Below are 15095 nucleotides of genomic sequence, written 5' to 3'. Positions count from 1 at the left end.
TGTTTTCTAACTCTTCATTAACCAATATTACATAACATTTTTTATTTAAAACACAATATTCTATAAAATTTTCATTGGCCAGTTGTTGTTGATTGTTATAAACAGTACTTGATATACAAACACATACGTTGTCATCAGTCAGGCGTCCAAACAATTAAAAAATATCGTTGAGAAGAAATCGGTTGTTGTATTTAACAACATAAAGGTCGATTCACAAACGGTATGTAATAGTTTAATCACGTACACAAATTTCACACATATTTCACACATTTCACACAAATATCATGATAGTTTGTGTGAAATATCATATTTGTGTGAAATATGTGAAATATGTGTGAAATTTGTGTAAAATTTGTGTGACGAAGTACACACAAATTCACATCACAGTCACAGTCAGTTGGTGTATACACTGTGTCGTAACTGATGTGATTGAACTGTGCGTGTTATGTGTGAATTGATTTTTATGTCGTCAAATACAACAGCTGGTTTCTTCTCAACGATATTGTTGGATTTTTAAACGCTTGCTTAATGACAACATATAAACTGGAAGCAATTTCAAAAATTTCACACTATTTTCACACATTTCACACAACTAATCAAATTCACATCACAGTCACAGTCAGTTGTTGTATACACTGTGACGTGATTAAACTATTACATACCGTTTGTGAATCGACCTTTATGTTGTTAAATACAACAACCGATTTCTTCTCAACGATATTTTTTAATTGTTTGGACGCCTGACTGATGACAACGTATGTGTTTGTATATCAAGTACTGTTTATAACAATCAACAACAACTGGCCAATGAAAATTTTTTAGAATATTGTGTTTTAAATAAAAAATGTTATGTAATATTGGTTAATGAAGAGTTAGAAAACAGACTGTAACCAAATGACTGACAGGTTGACTGAGAAACTATGGATGCAATTGAGACTGACCTATGACTGGATTGTAACAGAACTTTTACTGGACTGATATGCATGAATAGACTTTTTATAGTACAAATAGTATACAATTTCTCTCAATGGGTCAACATAAAAATATTAACTGCTTTTACATAGAAAGTACGCAAACATTTATGCGATAACGTACATTTTCTAATATTATCCAAACAAGGCAATATAAATTTTAAACCTTATATTTAACAATCATATTAATAATGACTTTTCATTTCATCAATATAAAAGTCTTTACCACCAGTGTTGGATAGCTTTTTCATAATAGACAAGGAAAGGTCTATGAATAATGGCAAATACGGATTTATGTTTGATAAATTTTATAATGACCAAGATCATGAGTATTAATGCAATCTTCATAATGTTGGTTGTAAGGCAGTTTCCTCCAAAACAGAGGGTGGTAAGGGTAAATAAGTAAAAGACTAAAGTTTCTAACATTTGTATTTTTCAGTGTTCTATATCCTATCACACAGGTTTGTCTATTTACAATTATTGATCCTTGGTCCAAAGTCTGTGCCTCCAGGCTCGTATTCAGGGTTTGGCAGAGGTTAGATCAGTTCTAGCATACGTCCTTATAGCTTGGTAGTCTATGATATTCATGGCTCAACACACTCATGCAGGCACAACACATCATAATAGTGGTGTGAAATGAGTGAAAATAGTGTGAAATTTATGTGATGAAATACACACAAATTCTCATCACAGTCACAGTCAGAACTCGTAAAAATACTATAGTGTAAAATTTGTATGACAAAGTATGCATAAATTCACATCACAGTCAATAGTCCAAACTTTATCTATTGTCATCTTATGGTCTTAAGAGCCCTTTTCGGGACACCAGGTCATAGTTAGCAAAACCGAGACGTTTGACAATCCTTTAATAGATAAACTGGAAGCAAGTTTGAATACGTTTCACCCAGCATATTTATGTCGCACTTTGATGATTTATTCACTAATCTAAGTGTGTTAAATATTAAATGATCTCAAAGAATTTTACCATAGAGTAAGCACACATAGTGAAATCTACCATAAAATAAGATAAATACATTTAGAACCATTATTACATTCATGTTACCGGGCATGAACTCACCAACTCATATTAAAATGAGGTTCATATTTTAACAGTAGGATAGGAAAACTGGTAACTACAATATTCAGTAATTGGTTTTGGTTATTTGTAACTATTGTTTCTATATTGGATGAATCACTGCAATATACTAGTTCAACCTGACTGACCCCTCTCTATGAATTGCCTGATGACCATGTTACCTCTGATGATCACTCTTGCATACTTGATATTTCTACCATAGAACTTTCACATTCTAATTCGTCATTAGGTCTCTATGGAAATGCCCACCTCTATATTTACACCCTCAGGTATATAGCACAATATCAGCTTCCTTTGTTATTGAATCCTGTAATTTAGCATGGTCTCATTGCTTTTACATATATGAAATACAGAAATTATGTTCATACAATAATATAGATCTATAGTTTCCAGTTAATAATGTAAATGTTGTATCTCTATGTTTCAAATGTTATGCAATTAATAATTTAATCATCTGTTAGTTCAAAAATGTGATTCAAATCAATGTAAATAAACTAGTGACAAAATAAGGCTCATTTTTCAACTTACATTTATTTAACCATTTATTTCAATATATACACTTACAATACATAACAGTAAAATAAACAACAAAATGGCTTATTTTATAATTTATATGTTTTTGAAAATGAGTAAAGAACAACAGAGCTTGTAAGTTACAATACCAATGAGGGATGACAGTGCATTATGTTGTATTGGTTTTCCAGGTTATTGTTTAACAAGAAACTCCTTCTCATATCGATTGCTCAACAAATAAAATCTTTATCCACCACTATCATGGTCTTCGTTTTATCACTTTAACTAAATCGATATGTCTCGATGTAAATGGCATCCCCACTATGATTAATTCCTGTAAACACAATGCATATCTATAAACTTACCAAAAACAATCCCAATAATTATAGCAACTTTCATTGCTCACTAAAATGCAATTGTTTGTAGCTACCCTTCACAATTAATTTCTCTTCTTTGCATAAAGTAGTTTTCATCTTTATTTTGTATTTTCATCAAAGAGTACATTCACTACAAGAGTCTTATGTAAACAAATAATTTATATACAATATTCCAAGTAAAGGTTGTTCCAGCCTGGAAGTATACAACATGGTCAGGGCCTTTAGAGTTTACATTTTCATCTATTTTTTTATTACAGTCTGAGGCTCTAGCTGGATATCTCATCATGATTGTAGAAAGTCAATGCTCCCTACTTCTACTTTGACCACCAAATAGACCCCCGACATGACATAATAATGCAATGACATAATAATTTGTTATTATCGTTGCTAAGTTAAACTACCAACTACGATTAGCAAGATGTGGGATTTTGTGTTGTGCCATGCTAATTTACCAAACACATATTAATCAGCACAAAGTACAATAACACATAATAGTTCAATGGATCTATGCTGATATTGGTGATAGGGGTTGAGCTCATCACACCCCAAACTTCCGATTAAAGAGGCATCGCATCCGACATTAATTTTAAGTCCTAAACTGAAGATTACAATTTGCTTATGTTCAGAGGCAAAGTGGATACCATCTAGCATCTTAGGAATGAGCTGGTCACAACTAAAAAGAAAACCCAGTCTTTGCACCACGCATAAACTGTACACAATTCACCACTTGGGACGAGAAGCAAGCCTGCAATAATACTGTGGAGCAGGACTAAGTTTAAATAGTAAATCCAAGTCCTCACATAAGGTAAAAATATAATTTCGGCACGAAATATTTGCCTGATTCCTCGGTAATACATGTTTCAAGACCCTAAAATAGTTGAGTATAAAACATATTTTTTTTCAATTTTTCACAAATATTTAGTCCAAACTAGGAAAAATCCAATATTTTACCAGAGGTCCCAAGACTACATGTTTATTGCCATTTAAGGCAATTCCAGCAACACGTTATATTTATAAATATTTCAAACCAACTGGTGCAAATCTCACATGATACAAAGAATAATGGGGATTGGAAATATTTTTGGAGATGGACATTTGCATAGAAATGTATAGAGAGTAAGCACGATTTTTAAATGTGGCTTAAAATCTCCCCATGTTATTCTCATAGGTAAAACACCAAAAACACCTCTTTGTCCTATTCTATCTATTGGCTTGAGATACAGAAAAACAGTAAATAAACATTTAAGCACACTACATAGGTTTCAACTTTTGATAAAAAACAATAATACAACATAAAAATCAAATACTATTTTAACATTATTTTAAATGAGTACAAATAAATCAAACAGTTATCATGAAAATGTTATAAGTCTATACTTAATTCCATTATTTTAAAAGTCCATTATAAATGTTCTAAATTTGTGATTTAATCACCAGACATCCCTATAACTCAAAAGAATTATATTATTTTATATGAGTACAAATAAATCAAACCGTTTTCATTTGTATGCCAATGCATTGTAATATAATATCAGCATTAGTAAATAAAGGTCTGCTTTATTGTTTACAAATATTCATATCTCAAAAAGGCTTGATATACAACAAAACAGCTAAAATTCCAGCCTACATACTACATGGCCTTCTACATAAAGCATAAAAAAGTTTAAAAATTTAAAACCATTTACCAGTTTCTTTTGTATGTAAATGTGTTATAATATAATTTCAGCAATAGCAATGGTTTCAAACTCCAGGTGTTACCAGCACGGCACTGTCGGAGGCGTGACGATGTTCAAAGTGATGCGCCTCCTATCACTTACATGTTTGTCTAGCTTCTAATAAAAATATTTATAGCATGAAATTTATGTATTAAAATTCTACATGAACTACTGTTTAATACAATATAAATATAATTTAATTTGTGCCAGTGTGTAATTATTAATTATGGAAAATATAAAAAGGTTACTTTGAGTAAACATGAAAAAGTGAGTAAGCGAGGATTTTTTTTATTTTTCAATCAGAGAAAAACTTTCAGTAGAAGAAGTATAGATGATTAGATGTTCCTCAAATTTTGTTTCAAACATTTTTTCATAAGACTTTTAGTTTGTCATCGCTGGGGATCAGAAGTGTGCCTATGGGTTAGGGGCGCACCCGAGTTCGCGTGCCGAGAGCCGGGTCTTTAAAAAAGTGGCCAAAAAAATGAGCCATTTTCCAGGCTTGTTTTTTCAGTATTATTAACATTTTTTAACCAAAAAATGCCCCCATATAGCCTCTAAAACACCAAAAATGGGGTAAAACCATCATATTATACCTATTTTGGGGGTTTTTCGCAAAAAAATTTCAAAAGTCCTGGGTCCAAAAACGCCGAAAGTGAGGTCATATTGTCCTATTATATCTACTTGTTGGTGATTTAATATTGCCACATATAACGGTTTGATCTGTACCAACTACTGTTTGTTAATTTATATAACGGTCTGATTTGTCCATCGATCTCTATAATAGAGATCGATGGATTTGTCCCAACTACCAACAACTGTTTGTAAATTGGCTTGCAACGGATCAGTTTATCAAACATGAAAATACATAAGGAGATCCAAATATTTATCAAGACACATGTTGTTGGTCCAACATTGTCATATATAACGGTCTGATTTAGAGATCGATGGATTTGTCCCAACTACCAACAACTGTTTGTAAATTGGCTTGCAACGGATCAGTTTATCAAACATGAAAATACATAAGGAGATCCAAATATTCATCAAGACACCTGTTGTTGGTCCAACATTGTCATATATAACGGTCTGATTTGTCCCAACTACCAACAACTGTTTGTAAATTGGCTTGCAACGGATCAGTTTATCAAACATGAAAATGCATAAGGAGATCCAGATATTTATCAGGACACCTTGATGGTGATTGAACATTGTCATATATAACGGTGTGGTTTGTACCAACAACTGTTTGTTAATTGGACTCGCAAGGGATCAGTTTACCAAATATAAACATTGTCAAAATCCGGTGTTTTATGGCCAACTCCTAAACTATCAAACCGATATATTTGCTAGTCCAATCAAAAACCATTATATGATCATTTGAAAACATGGAATCAGTTTACAAAACACAATCCTCGATAGGTTTGGTAGATTTTTTAATCTGGGCGCCTGTTGCTGCTCCACCATCACAGTCCCAATTACGAACCAACATCAGATGATTAAAGACATTAAACATATAAGCCTATTAACTACGAAATTCTGCGAGTTTAACCCTACTATAAGTCTTTTGAGTCATCCGTCAAAGGACAGACTGTTATAGAAATTTTTATTGCTTGGTGGTAACGTTTATTTCAAATCACTTTCATAAAACTCTTGTTATTCCAAGAGTAAATTAAATTTTTTTCTTTCCCGTTCCTGTAAATTGTTTGATATTATCAAAGTCATTATTTCAATATATTTTGAAATTTTACTCTACCGCAAATCATACACCAGACAGATGCATCGGTGTGCGTGTGTTTGGGAAAGGGAACACCCAGCAAACGTAATCCTAAGTCTTAACCCCCCCCCCCTTCAATCATCAGCTACCTCCAAAAAATGTCTAGGACCTAGAAAGCAGATTGAATTGGTGGATGGCTTATGATTACTTAGGATCAATTAATTATGACTGCTCACTGATAATAACTACCACTGGTAGCTGCTCCATCCCTCCATCTCACATCCGCTCTAGGTCATTGGTATATTGGTGTGTGTGAGAGGAGTAGGGAGGGAATGAAACACTTAATTGTTATTCTCAGTAATTGGCAATCCTAATTCATGGCAAACCCTGCATCCATCGCTTACCACCATCACCAACCAGATGACAATGATACCGTGAGTGTGAGGTGAGGTGAACTTCTGTTATTCTCGTTTGGTTATCAGTTGTCCTATTTGATCCTAAATAATCAGAAAGCGTAATGGGTTGTATTTCCTGCACCCAAACTATGATCAGCTGTATATAGGACAATAATACATTTGTATGTGTTTATGGTGCATAGAGAGGAAGCAAGAGCAGCCAAATTATATCTTCCAACTCGGTAATGATTATTTTTCTAACTGACGGTCACGGTTCCTTTATATTCCATCAGCTTCCAAAGATATGCATGTGTCAAGGCTGAAAGCAGCAGACCGTTGATCCTTAGTTAGGAGCCGTAATTAATTATACTTATTAGTACGGTGCGATTAGACCTAAACCAGGACATCAAAAAAAAGTTTCAAACCAACGCAAAATTGTTGAATACACTTCCCTCAATATGTAAAAAAAGTTACACTGATTTGAGTGTCGGGTTTGGGGGGGAGGGGGTGAAAATGGGGTGAAAATATGACTTTTTTTACTTTTTCGCAAATACCTCAAAAACGGTGCGTTTTTTCTTGAAATACAATGAATTACAAAAATAATCTACATTAAATTTCAAACAAAATGATACCATACAATACCTATCTACTATAAACGATTCAGGAGATATTGGGGGGTAAATGTGATTTTTCTTAAAATAAAAAAAAAATTAATGGAGAAAACCCATGGACACACATAGAAAAAGTTTCTAATGAGTGCGAGATTGTTCAATAGATCTCCCTTAATATGTGTAAAAAAGTTAAACTGATTTGAGTGTCGGATTTGGGAAGTAGGTTTTAAAGAAAATGGGGTGAAAATAGGACTTTTACCTAACCCGCCATGTTAAAAGCAAGAGCGTGCTGTTTACATCACTTAGGTGAATTATGCAACTCGCTTCCGCTCGTTGCACAACATTCACCTGCGTGAAGTAAAAACGCTCTTACTACACTTGTAATGTAAATAGCTATTTTACTTTTTCGCAAATACCTCAAAAACGGCGCGTTTTTCTTAAAATACAATGAATTACAAAAATAATCTACATTAAATTTTGAACAAATTGATACCTTACAATAGCCTACCTATCTATACTATGAACGGGGTTAAGGAGATATTGAGGAGGGGGGTAACTGTAAGAAAAATATAGGTAATGTGTAACACGTGCAAAGTGCCACTTCACCCACTACTTACACAAATAATTTTATCTAACCTGATATTTTTGATTCATTCAAACTTACACGTACTCCTTTTAATTTTATGAAAAATTTCATGAACACTTTTATTTTGGTTTTGAAATTCCCTATCAAACGACACCAAGCTCAAAAAGATCGAATAAAAATAACTAAATTATAACGATTTTTAGTTGTAAAATTATTATGATCAAGGCTACGCTATTCAGGTTTGCCTCATTTAACAACTAAAAATCGTGATATTTCATTATTTTTTTATTATTTTCATTATTTTAAAAGCGAAATAAAATTTTTATTGACATTTTTTCATAAAATTAGCCATTTTTTGCAATTTCAATTTAAAAAATTTAAATGGCCACCATTTTGAAATTTTTAATTGGATTAAGATAATTCTTTTTCTAACGAGAGTCTATTTGACCTCAACATACATACCAAGTTACATAATGATCGGTTAAAAAATTCAAAGATAAAATAATGTTTATGTGTAAAAAAACAAAATAGCAAATATCTGGTTAACGAAGCGATTTTGGGAAATAATTTATTCTTGATTTTCTTTTTATTTTGACCCATAGAACCATTTCCTGGAGTTTGGCTGTTCTTACGGGACAACCTGTAGGATGTCTCACGTAAAGTGAACCTATAGCTAATTTTTTTATTATGAGTTATAGAGTTGACTTCTTATGGAGCACTCCCCTTTACTTTTTAGATGTTTTTTGGGATGATTTTCAATTTTAAAAATATGTTTGCCATTTTCCAATATGGCCGACAACTTTGTTATTTTTTATGGAATACCCTGTGGTTTATGATTGTTTTAGAATTCAAATGCAATTTAAAAACATTTTAATTTTGACATTTTCTCTTAAAAACTACTCGTTTAGGAGTTACAACGTGTTACACTTATGGAAAAAAGGCTTGCTGTGTACATTCCACAACCTGTAGCTCATAAACGAATAAGTTTATAGAGAAAATCCAAAGAACAAAAAATTGTTAAAATCGCATTTATATCTTAAACAGACCATGTTTACAGAATGTTCCAATATTAAAGTTAGCTGCCATTTTGGAAAATGGTGGCCAATTTTTTACAAGGAAATCAACATTTTTATCGTATTTTATTATTTTATTAGAATGTAGTTGCAATTTTTACAACCGTTCATAGTATAGGTATTGTATAGTATGATTGTGTTTGAAATTCAATAAAGATTTTTCTTTGTAATTCATTATATTAAAAAAACGCACCCTTTACGAGCCTCCTTTTTGAAAAACCCTCCTACCAAATCAGAGACTCTAATCAGTGTAACTTTATTACACATATTAAGGGAGGTCTATTGAATAATTTAGCACTCAATAGGAACTTTTTTATGGGTATCCATAGTTTTCCTTCATTTAAAAAAACAACTTTTAGAATTAAAAGAAAAAAAATCACATTTACCCCTCAATATCTCGTTACCCGTTAATGGTAGATAGGTATTGAATGGTAGTAGTAGCCAAACACGGGGGTAATCCCGTGACGTCATAATTAGGTAATTGGTAAGTATTTTGAGATTGTAGAGCAGCGTGGATTACGCAGCGACTCTGGCGATGTATGTTGTAGATTGGTTGGTATTGTTATTAGGTCAAGGTCATCTGAATCTGTTTTAAAAAAATATTCTGCACTAATGGATAAATAGTGCAGAATATTTTTTATTTTATTTATTCATTTATTTTTTTACAATCAACAATAGTAATAATAATGTACAGTAGTTAAATCTAAGTTAAATCTAAGAAGTGTTGGAATCGTTCTTCGTCGTAGAGCTGCTGCTTCCATATATGTTGAATGCTGAATGGTCGGTTTCAAATTTTCTTCGATTGGGGCATGGTGGTTTGTAAGCTCCGTAGTCTGGAAGCAGAGTGCTGTTGGCTGTTGTTGTTACTGTAACTGCATACCCACTTGCAAGTAGAACTCTCAACTCTTCAGCAAAAACATCTATATCATGGTAGGTTGAAAGTTGAACATCGTCGTACTGGACAAACTTCACCTTGAGAGACATAATTGTTGTATTGAGCTGAAGTTGCCTCTAGGAAGTCCGCAGAACGATTGAAGGCATAGGACTATCTTCGTTAAGGAAATCATTGTCCTAAACAGCCGGTGTTTGTTAATGGATGCAGGAAATGTAATTAATCGTTGCTACTGATAACTGAGGATTAATCAGGACTGCTGAGGAAAACAGTCAGCTGCTCTCACACGTCAATGAGTTGCTGTCCTCAACAGCTGGTGTTAGTACGGCTACTGATAACTGAGGATTAATCAGGATTAACTGCTGAGAACAAAAGTCGGCTCCCTCACACGTCAATGAATTGCTGTCCAAAACAGCTAGTGTTAGTTGAATGATGCCATATACAGTGTAGTACAGTGCAATTAGCTTAAAAAAAGAGCAAACCGGGACATCCAAAAAAAAGTTTCAAACCAGTGCAAAATTGTTGAATACACTTCCCTCAATATGTAAAAAAAAGTTACATTGATTTGAGTGTCGGGTTTGGGGGGGAGGGGGTAAAAATGGGGTGAAAATATGACTTTTTTTACTTTTTCGCAAATACCTCAAAAACGGTGCGTTTTTCTTAAAATACAATGAATTAAAAAAATAATCTACATTAAATTTCAAACAAAATGATACCATACAATACCTATCTACTATAAACGGTTTAGGAGATATTGGGGGGTAAATGTGATTTTTCTTAAAATTCTAAAAAAAATTGTTTTTTAATGGAGAAAAACCATGAACACCCATAGAAAAAGTTTTTAATGAGTGCCAGATTGTTCAATAGACCTCCCTTAATATGTGTAAAAAAGTTACACTGATTTGAGTGTCGGGTTTGAGAAGTAGGGTTTAAAGAAATTGAGGTGGAAATAGGACTTTTTTACTTTTTCGCAAATACCTAAAAAATGGAGCGTTTTTTTTTTTTAATACAATAAATACAAAAATAATCTACATTAAATTTCGAACAAAATGATACCATACAGTACCCATCTACTATAAACGGTTCAGGAGATATTGGGGGGTAAATGTGATTTTTTCTTAAAATTAAAAAAAATTGCTTTTTAAATGGAGAAAATCCATGGACACCCATAAAAAAAGTTTCTATTGAGTGCCAAATTGTTCAATAAACCTCCCTTAATATGTGCAAAAAAGTTACACTGATTTGAGTGTCGGATTTGGGAAGGAAGGTTTATGAGAAAAGTGAGGGGAATGGGGCGTTTTTTACTATTTTACAAATATCTTGAAAACGGTGCGTTTTTTTTTCTTAAAATATAACGAACTACAAAAATAATCTACATTAAACTTAGAACAAGATCATTGCAATCGGATTAGTGAAGGACCTGTCATACACACCTAACGCAATTTTAAATCATGGAGCAAAAATGTTGTTTTTTTCGGAGCATGTTTGGGACTCATTCATAAAACATTTGCACTTAATCGAATGTTATTTGGCTAAAAACATGTTTGGTAAAAAAAACGGCTATTCGGTTATTGGATTGTGACATAGAAATAGATATTTATAAGTATCGTGGAGGACAGCAAATACGTTTCAGAGACCTATCAAAACACGATATTAAGATTCAACTAACAAGAGAAGAATTTTATGTTTTGAGTTGTGCCGCTCACCTGTAACTAGATACATGAAACAACTAACATTTTCAAGCTCTGTAATAAAAGAATATTTAGTGGATGCTATGGATCAATACCCTGACTCCCAGATTCTACACGGACCGATCGATACATCAATTTTTAATCGAATCCCCTATGAGGTTGAAATGTGGCGGAGTATAAAAGACTACGAGATCAATAAGACTACAACGGATGACGTAAAAGAAAATATTGAAGAAACACATCCAATCTAAGTGTGTTTTAGTTTGAAATAAAAAAACTAATTTAAACTCGTGGGGTAGGCCTACTTGGGGATGATGCCCACGTTAAATATACATCAACGCGCCTTAACTGTACGGCCTGGTATAAATATAAAACCTACCGTGGTGTGGAAATCAGTTACTTGACATTCTTACCATGGAGCAGAGGGTATGGTTCTCAGACAAAGTTAAAACAATAGAAGAGAAACCCTGTGTGATTGAGTTCCAAGCTTTTCGTGGAAATACAAATGAATATGTTGTTAAGGAGTTAGTAATTTTAGATTTATTAACGTACGTTGTCTATCCCTTTATGTTTAAACCACCACATTCTTTTAAAAAACTAAATTCTAAAGCCAAGTTAACTAATAAGTGGGTTACTAGGAATTTTCATCACATTGCATGGAATGAAGGATTTTTAGATTACAACACTGTCGATGATGTAATGTATCACTTTTGTGCGAAATTCAACCGTATTTACACTAAAGGTTTGGAAAAACGAAGCTGGATTCAAAAATATACCATTGGTAACGTGATTGATGTAACGATTGACTCAAATTTTAAAATGTGTTATGACGGTATTTGTCTTGCAGGCAAAAACAAATGTCATCGTCAAGGTCAATGTGCTTTAAAAAATGCATACCGTATAGCATCATTCCTAAACCAAAAGGAGAGCAGCGGTAGTGGGGGAATCGATGGGTATAAATATGAGGAAAGTGTGCAGACAACACATCAGTATTGTTCCAACCTAGGACAGGAAAACACCTACAGCTTGACCAATAAAGATGGCATCTCAACTCCAGAACCTTGTTGATCAGTTCAACACTCATTCAAAGTCAAGTGTTTTAATTACTAAAAAGTGTTCAGAACTTAAGGAACCAAAACATTATATTGTGCATAGAATGAAGAAAATGGAAACATCTATTGGGGACGCTATTCTAGTCTCCTTAAGCGATGCACCTTTTACTCCAGGAGATGAACCAAAGTTCCAAATGTTTCTTCCAAAACGGTTTGTCAGCATGTTACAAAATGAGGATCTACGCAGCATCGAACCGGGCTCTCTCTATTTGGTATCTCATGGAGTTAGTGGGAACAACTCTACAGAACTCTCTTTGCACTGTTGTTAGAATAAGAATATTGTACAAATGATTGTATATAAATAAAATATTATAAATTATCATGTTAGTATTTTGTCTAAAATACTAACATGATATTTTTTAAAAACTGATATGGATGACCTTGACCTAAATCAGAAACAACATTTTTACAATCGATTACAAACGAGCTAACCCCCACCCCTCTTCTTTGCGTATAAAACGTTGCTAACAGTTGGGTTTTAATCATTTGGATTGCAGCAAGCCATCTACTCTCTTAATATGTCCGCAACCATTTTGAAGATTAAAATTGCCTTTCCGAACTATACTCACTTTCAAACTAGGCTAAATTCTTTTGAAAAAAGTTTACATAACTCTGTCGTAAACAATTCCAAATGGGAATTATCCGAAGCAGGGTTTTTTTTACACGGGGAAGAATGATGAAACTATATGTTACTACTGTGGAGGAGGATTAAAGGATTGGCAAGAAGAAGATGATCCGTGGCAAGAACATGCACGATGGTTTCCAAGATGCCCCTTTGTGATTGTTAACAAGGGGCAAGACTTTGTGAACAAATATTCCAAGCGAATAAATAAAAATGTGATAGTTAAAAAGAGAAGCTCAACCAAAGGCGTAGGAACAAACGAACCGGTACAAAAACAAGGATCGGAGTGCATAGTATGTTTGTCCGCAGAGAGGGAAATTGTGTTTTTACCTTGCAAGCATTTTTGCAGCTGCATCATGTGCGGCCTAAGTGTTGACAATTGCGTTTATTGTAGAACCCCTATTATTTCTGTGATGAAAATATTTATGGTGTAATACGAGGCCCTTTAAAAAGATTAGTGGTGGGGGTAGCTAGGAGGGGGGGGATGGACTTTACCTATAAATACAAGAAGATAGTCCTATGCCTTCAATCGTTCTGCGGACTTCCTAGAGGCAACTTCAGCTCAATACAACAATTATGTCTCTCAAGGTGAAGTTTGTCCAGTACGACGATGTTCAACTTTCAACCTACCATGATATAGATGTTTTTGCTGAAGAGTTGAGAGTTCTACTTGCAAGTGGGTATGCAGTTACAGTAACAACAACAGCCAACAGCACTCTGCTTCCAGACTACGGAGCTTACAAACCACCATGCCCCAATCGAAGAAAATTTGAAACCGACCATTCAGCATTCAACATATATGGAAGCAGCAGCTCTACGACGCAGTAGCAGTAATTAAATACGTTCCCTGCATACATCAACTAACACCAGCTGTTGAGAACAGCAATTCATTGACGTGTGAGAGCAGCTGCCTGTTGTCCTCAGCAGTCCTGATTAATCCTCAGTTATCAGTAGCAACGATTAATTACATTTCCTGCATCCATTAACAAACACCGGCTGTTTAGGACAATGATTTCCTTAACGAGTGAGAGCAGCCGACTGTTGACCTCAGTAGTCGTAAATTATTCTCAGTTATCAGTAGCCGTAATTAATTATACTTCCATCCATTCATCCGTCAACTATCACCAGCTGTCTAGGACACATCCATATATGTGTGTCAAGTGCCGGGGTTTGATGGCGCCTGGTGCTTCCATTACCTGCCACATGTCTAGGACAATGATACAGTGATGTCAGTGGAAGGGTTGAGGGGAGGGAACAGCTAACTGTTGTTAACAGCTATCTAGGACAATAAAAATCCAGGTCTCATAGTTAAGCATAGAATAAACTAACAATACTAATTATTGTGTTCATGGGTGGTGTTATAAGGCCATGCAGGATGTTACAACCATTCAATGACACTCGTATAAAATGACTATCTACATCACAAGTAATACTTACATAATGAGGTTTCAAAAGTCTCATTTTACCTGAAACAGAAATAGTCCGGGTAAAATACACTATGAGGTGGGCAAAATTGCTTTAAGCAAATTTAAGCCATATTTTCAAATTATACATACAGGACAATATATAAACAAAAATCCGACAAAATCCGAGCATGGTAACACTGAGAAATTTGGGGTTTTGTAACATAACAAAATGCAATATTTTACAATAGACAAATACAGTAGTGTATTCCCCACATATTGTAAAGCAGCTATTTATTTCTTGTAAGTAGGCAGTAAAATGGTTGG

The 15095-nt window shown here is 33.8% G+C and overlaps 1 protein-coding gene across 1 annotated transcript in view; it reads right to left on the bottom strand.

Moving 5' to 3' along the window:
* Positions 1 to 14831, bottom strand: part of LOC129005092 (dynein regulatory complex subunit 5-like) — a 55622-nt gene extending 40791 nt beyond the window's left edge. Inside the window, exon 1 of the mRNA XM_054433887.1 lies at positions 14803 to 14831. The gene's annotated coding sequence lies outside the window, so the exon portion shown is untranslated. The remainder of the gene's footprint in view (positions 1 to 14802) is intronic.
* Positions 14832 to 15095: the final 264 nt, after the last annotated feature.

This window comes from Macrosteles quadrilineatus, unplaced genomic scaffold (assembly GCF_028750875.1).
Source record: "Macrosteles quadrilineatus isolate MER2022 unplaced genomic scaffold, UCM_ALF_1.0 Scaffold_15__1_contigs__length_3749704, whole genome shotgun sequence".
Classification (NCBI taxonomy): domain Eukaryota; kingdom Metazoa; phylum Arthropoda; class Insecta; order Hemiptera; family Cicadellidae; genus Macrosteles; species Macrosteles quadrilineatus.
This window is presented reverse-complemented; position numbering and strand designations above follow the sequence as displayed.